This window comes from Lepidochelys kempii, chromosome 5, assembly GCF_965140285.1.
Source record: "Lepidochelys kempii isolate rLepKem1 chromosome 5, rLepKem1.hap1, whole genome shotgun sequence".
NCBI lineage: Eukaryota > Metazoa > Chordata > Testudines > Cheloniidae > Lepidochelys > Lepidochelys kempii.
The window spans coordinates 30,526,221-30,532,220 of NC_136384.1; the positions used below are offsets into that span (position 1 = coordinate 30,526,221).

At 45.6% G+C, this 6,000-nt stretch overlaps 1 protein-coding gene across 1 annotated transcript in view; it reads right to left on the reverse strand.

The window, feature by feature from the left end:
* The window catches only part of CCL28 (C-C motif chemokine ligand 28), a 49,283-nt gene extending 43,855 nt beyond the window's left edge, over window positions 1-5,428 (reverse strand). The window contains exon 1 of the mRNA XM_073343899.2: window positions 5,232-5,428. The gene's annotated coding sequence lies outside the window, so the exon portion shown is untranslated. The remainder of the gene's footprint in view (window positions 1-5,231) is intronic.
* Between the last annotated feature and the right edge of the window lie 572 nt (window positions 5,429-6,000).

Genomic DNA, 6,000 nt, shown 5'->3' on the forward strand with positions numbered 1-6,000 from the left:
CTGAAAACAGAACACTGCCCTCAAAAGGGTAGGTCCTGAATAGATTGCTGCACTTCGTAAGAAAGCCCAGAGGACTGCAGCCACAAACTGTGCCACATGGACACAGCTGAGGCCATTGATCTGGACCCCAAATCAACTGCATCCAGTGTTGACTGGTGCCGATATGATCATTACTGGTGCTGAGGAGATGGAGATCAATGTTGTGAAGCCAGAAAAAAGGCTCTGGCTACTGTCTGGAACTCCTCCATAATGGTCAGAAATTCTTGTCTCGAATCCTGAGGCAAGGAATCCTAAAATTTGGCCACATAGTCCCCAATATTATAAATATATCTCCCCAGCAATGTCTGCTAGTTGGAGATCCTGAGTTGGAGGCTGGCTGTCGAAGAAATTTTTCGACCAAACAAGTCCAGCTTCTTTGAATCCTTATTTTTGTGTGTGGTGCTCTGTTTGTCCCGCTCATTCGTGGCAGACACCAACAGAGACCCGGGGGTGGGTGAGAGTACAAGTAGTCATAACCTTTGGCTGGGACATAATACTTCTTTTCTGCCCTTTTCGATTTGGAGACAGAGAAGATGGGGTCTGCCAGAGGGCCTTGACCAATTTCAGCACCCCTTCGTGGACTGGCAGCACAATCTTAGAAGTGGCCCAAGCCGCCAGCATGTCAAAGAAGGTAACTGTAGACTCCTTCAGCTCCTCTGCCTCTAATCCTAAATTTGAGGCAACTCTTTTAAGGAGCTCCTGGTGAGCCCAAAAGTTGTCTGGTGGGAGCGGGTGGGCAGGACCAGCAACCACCTTGTCTGGGGATGATGAGGACAATGGTAATGCCAGGGGAGTGACTGGAACCCCCTCTTCAATCAGGGTAATTTCCCCCATAGCCGAGGTATGCACCTTGGTACCGGTATCGGAGTCAGACTCCTGCATCTGGGCAGGCGGGTGGTGCCGTGATCCGCTTCTCAGATGTGGCTGCTGATGACCTATGGGAGTAATTAGAGGAACCCCCCACAGGTTCCAATATTGCCAAATGTGCTGGTCATTGCCCTGGTGGCCAGACTCCCACCACAGGGCCAGCACCGAAGTCCAGTGCATACAGCGACCAATGCTTCTATGGTTGGGGAGGAGTCCTCCCTTGGAGACCGCTGTGGGGCTGTCGGTGCCTCCCTCTGCTGGCTATGATGGGAGTGGTGTCAGGGTGGGGTGGGGACCTGTGATGTGGCTTTGTGGATTGATACCACGGAGGCAGGGATCGCTGCTGAGATGGTGGAGAGCGTAGGGAGTCGGGGATTGAGGAGTCGGCACCAGTGCTGGAGTCGGTGACCCATGCCAAGAGGTTGGCAACCAGTGCCAATATGATAGAAATCAACCTTGTGAGGCCAGCAATACGTGTCGTGGAGCCAGATGACTGGGAACGAGGAGTTGGGGATGGGGGCCACAGGGTTGAAGACCGAGGTCATGGTGTAGGAGACTGGTGCCAGAATGCTGGGGACTGCTGCCAGGTGAGTGACCATTGCGACAGGCCCATGGGGGGTTTCCCCTTGGAGGGGGCTGCGTTTGCTGACTCTGAAGTCGAAGAAAGGTCTTGTGATGTGGGCAGCACCAATAGGGCTATCAGGTCCCTGGCCACCTGAAATGCCTCCGGTGTTGAAGGAGATAACAGGCGCAAGGGCCTCCAGGCACTCCCAGGAGTTGGTGGTGGTTCCCTTTTTGGACTTGGAGCCTTAGGTGGAGATTGTGTCTCTTGAGCTCAGCAGATGGCAAGTGGCCTGGCTCGGGTCCTTCACCTGCCACCCCTTTCTTATCTTTCTTTGGCGTGGGGGAGTGCTCTCGTTCAGCACGCTGCCTCCTGTGTCTCGGCATCGACAATGGTGAATGGTGTGAGCCCAGTGCTGGTGGAGCACTCTGTATCAAGGTCGAAGTGCTCAGCACTGAATTGGAGTGGGATGGCTCCAAGGCCAGTCTAAGGGCCACCTCTATTAACAGGGCTTTTAGGCAAATACCCCATCCTTCTGTATGCACTGCCTGAAGCGCCTACAGATCTTGCACTTGTTGACTTGCGTTTCCCACCAGGCACTTTAAGTAACTTGTGGGGCGGGGGGTTGCTCACTGGCATGGGCTTGTGACAGGCAGCACACAATTTGAAATCCGGGGACTGGGGCACGCCCCATCCCTGAAACAACATCCCTGATGGAACCACTATCTATCCTAACTTATCTAACTACTCACACTAAAATACAACTATATACATGAATTGTATAATGAAAAACCACTAGGAGCTCTTGTAAGTCGCAAGAGAGAGAGGCGTTCCAGCAACCATCATGGGCGGTCAGAAAGAACTGAGAGGGTGTGGGCCCAGCGGCACCCCATATACCGACGAAGGAGTACAGGGTTCTAGGGGGTGCCAGAGCCGGCCCTACAGATACCACTAAGAGAAAAATCTCCGGCAGCCATGTACATGGGGACACACACCTAACACGGAATCGACATGAGCAAGCACTCTAAGAACAACTATTTTTAGACAGAAAAATGAGTTTTCAAAAAAACAAAAATTTTCCATGAAAAGCAGACACTTCTTGTGAAAACTTTCATTTATTATTTATTTTAAATAAAAAGATCACTCAAAAAATAAAATAATTTTGGCCAAAAACTGAAATAGTTTGCTTTAGAAATGCTGCCATGGTGCCTCATGAGAGTTGTAGTTCAATGATGTTACATCTCCATTCTCTATGGGCCACGCTTCCTGGCTGAACTGCATCTAACACTTGCCTTTTCCAAAACGGGACATGTAGTCTGTTCTGGGAGACTGGCCTGCAGAGGAGAATAGCAGCTTGAGGCATCCAAACTACAGCTCCCATGAGACACTGTTTTCAAGTTGAAATATTTCCGTATTTGAATTTCTGCTCAAAAAGTTCAACCTTTTGTGGAAAAAACCCTCTAACTTTTCAACCATTCTAATCACTATGTATTCACCTCCAAACAAAATCAAAGTGTCTAATAAGTACTCCCAGAAAATAATCTGTGCAAGTTAGTGCAAAAGAAGACCATCAGAATTTTCTAGGTGCACTATAAAAACACCAATGAAGGTTTATTAAAAAAAATATGCTGACTGAAAAGAAAATTCAATATTTTGATTCTCCACTACTGTTAATGGAAGAGCTGAAATATTAAATGAGAAGAAAAATATTTATTGACTGAGCCTTGGCATTTTTGGGATCTGCGTAGGGAGTCTTTATGTCTGTTCTTGACCGTTAACCATTTTTGTAGATGAGAGTGCTGTGTAATGAAACAGATTAAGTCTCCTCTCAGTTTTGCATGTCACAAATGAACTACTGGTCTCAACCTAACTCCTGCTGGACAGTGTCCACCTCATATAAGCAACTGACAATCTATAGTTATTTGGCAGTTACTGCTCACAGTTTTGCCCTGCTAAGAGCAGAAAAAGCAGAGTTGCTCAAGATTGAGACAAAGAGCAGTCTCCCTTGACTGGGAGAATTTGCAGATCTACTGTAGTTGCACTGTGGGCCTGATCCAAACCCCAGAGAAGTCTGTGGGAGTTTTTCCATTGACTTCAGTGAGCTTTGGCTCATGCCCTACAATCTAGCTTTAGCCAGTGTTGTCACTTCTCATTTTGACGAGTGCTACTCGCACGTTTTCACAGGTAAAAAAAAAAAACACTCATGCAAGCAAACTGACTCTTGTTGAATTTGCATTCACTTTAAAGCACCACAGAGTACATAACCCTTATTCCTTATATTTGAATTTAGTGTTCAGGCTTATAATGCAAACTATAATAATAGGTACAAGGTTATGCGAATGAATCTACATCAATAAAATAGTATTTTAAAAAGTGTTGCATTCTAACTGCAAATTAGCTCAGGTAATCGCCATTTTCAAGTAATATATTCCACCTGTCCCTGTGGGAGCACCAGTACCTACTACCAACAAAGTAAACCCACAGCTTTTTGCAGAGAATAACATTAAGTATCAGTACCACATATGCATACAACTTAATATACAAAAAAGCTGTATCTAAAACTTTGGAGTAATGAGATTGTCACATTGTCTTGGCTGGCTCACAAGCATGAGTGCCAATCTTGGGGCAGACTGTTGAGAAATAGGCAGGGGCATGTGCAAGGAAGCTACCCAATCAGTGGTGGCACAGAACTCCTCTGGGCTGGGGTGGGGAAAGCGAGCTTGTCCAGACCCAGGCTGGGGGGCATAACAGCTCCACCAGCCCTGGACTAAATCAGCTCCTCTGGCTACGAGGGAGTGGGAGGGGAGGAGACGGGAGCCAGCTCCTCCAGCCGCAGTGGGGGATGGGGGGAAGAGAGGCAGCTCCTCTGGCATGGGTGGGAGGGGAAAAGCAGTTCCTCTGGCTGCAGGGGGCACAGAAAGTGCCCCTCCAAAAGTAGTCAAGTTTTTATTCCTGTCCATGCCCCTGGAAGTAGGACACAAACCCCAAATTGGTTGCAAGTCCTATACTTAGATTTCACCAACCAAGTAGCAAGTATGAACATCTCATGCACTCATTTTTATTTCCTACCCCCAGAGTTTAAACTGATGGGAGTGTTCACCTGGAGGTCTCTCTTCATAGCTGTGTGGGTAAGGAGCAATCAAAAGTTCATGTTTCACAATGGCTCATTTGCTTTCAATGGGGCCTTCTTGTGTGCAAGACCAGCACTTTACATTAATTAATGCTTCTTTCTTGCTTGGTGTTACACAATTACAGTGGTTTAAACTGCAAACACTCAATATAACTTTATACTATGAGATACAGATAATATAAGTGAGATTATTATATGCAGTGTCCTGCAATCATTTCATAAACACTAACCACATTCTTATAAACACAACATCTATTTTAACAATGCTAACACATGAGAGCCAAACTGTTTTCCAGCTATGCATTTGTCAATGTTCAGTGAGGCCAGTGGCCTTGGCATGAGCTGCCATCTGGTATGCCAGTGTCACAGAGGTCAATAGACAGTTTCACATTACCAATTGTAATGCACTATAATCCCAGCCTATAGCAGGTTTTACCTTAGTATCATTCATTCATTATATCAAATAGTAATCTAGCAGCTTTACATGAATACTTTACAGATCTACCTTGTGCCACATACAAATATGTCTCCTTTCATCTAATCCCACATTTCAATTTGTCTCTCCAGTATCTTCATCTGGATGTTTTTGCCATTAAAATAGAAGTTTAACAAGACCAAAACTGAAACTCTTACCTTTCTTCTGAAGCCATGTCCACTCTTCTCATTCTTTGTCACTTTTGAATGAGTCACCATCATCTCAATCACTCAAGTCAAAACATAAAATCTATCTTTCACTCTTTCCTCTCCCTTGACACAGACAAGCTGTGTTCAAACTTTGATGTTCCTTCCTGCATAAAATTTGTTTTCTCTATTCACACAAACCAGAATACTTACTCATTATCCGCTGTCTTGATTAGTGTGATTGTCTCCTCTATATACAGCCTCCCTATCTCTCACATTGCACCCGCTCTCTTCCCAGTCTATACAAAATGTAAATACCAAATTAATCTTTCTTGCTTGTTGTTCTGACCATGTCTACCCCCTTGTTGAATCCCTCCACTTTCTACCCAACCTACCCTTAAAGCTTTTTGTCCCGACTTCCAAGACCCTTTGTAGCTTTGCCCTTCCGTGAATCTCCATGCTTGTCTCTTCTTGCATTGCTTCTCTGCTCCACCACCAATGCCAGTTTCAACTGCCACTTATCCACACCTCATACAAACATTTTTGGACTTTTTTATTACCACTTATGCTTGAAATGCCTCCACCACAATTTGTAAGAGGGCCTCAAAAATCTCCTTACGACTCATTAATAATTTCTTGTAAGCATTGTAAAAAGAAAACTAATAGTTTGCGGAGGAGTGTCACAAGGTGTCCTGGCCCTGTGAGGAGAAACCGTGACATCAGATGAGCCCAGGTCTGACAAGTTAATCCACACCCCGAAAGTACATGTAGTGTAGTTGAT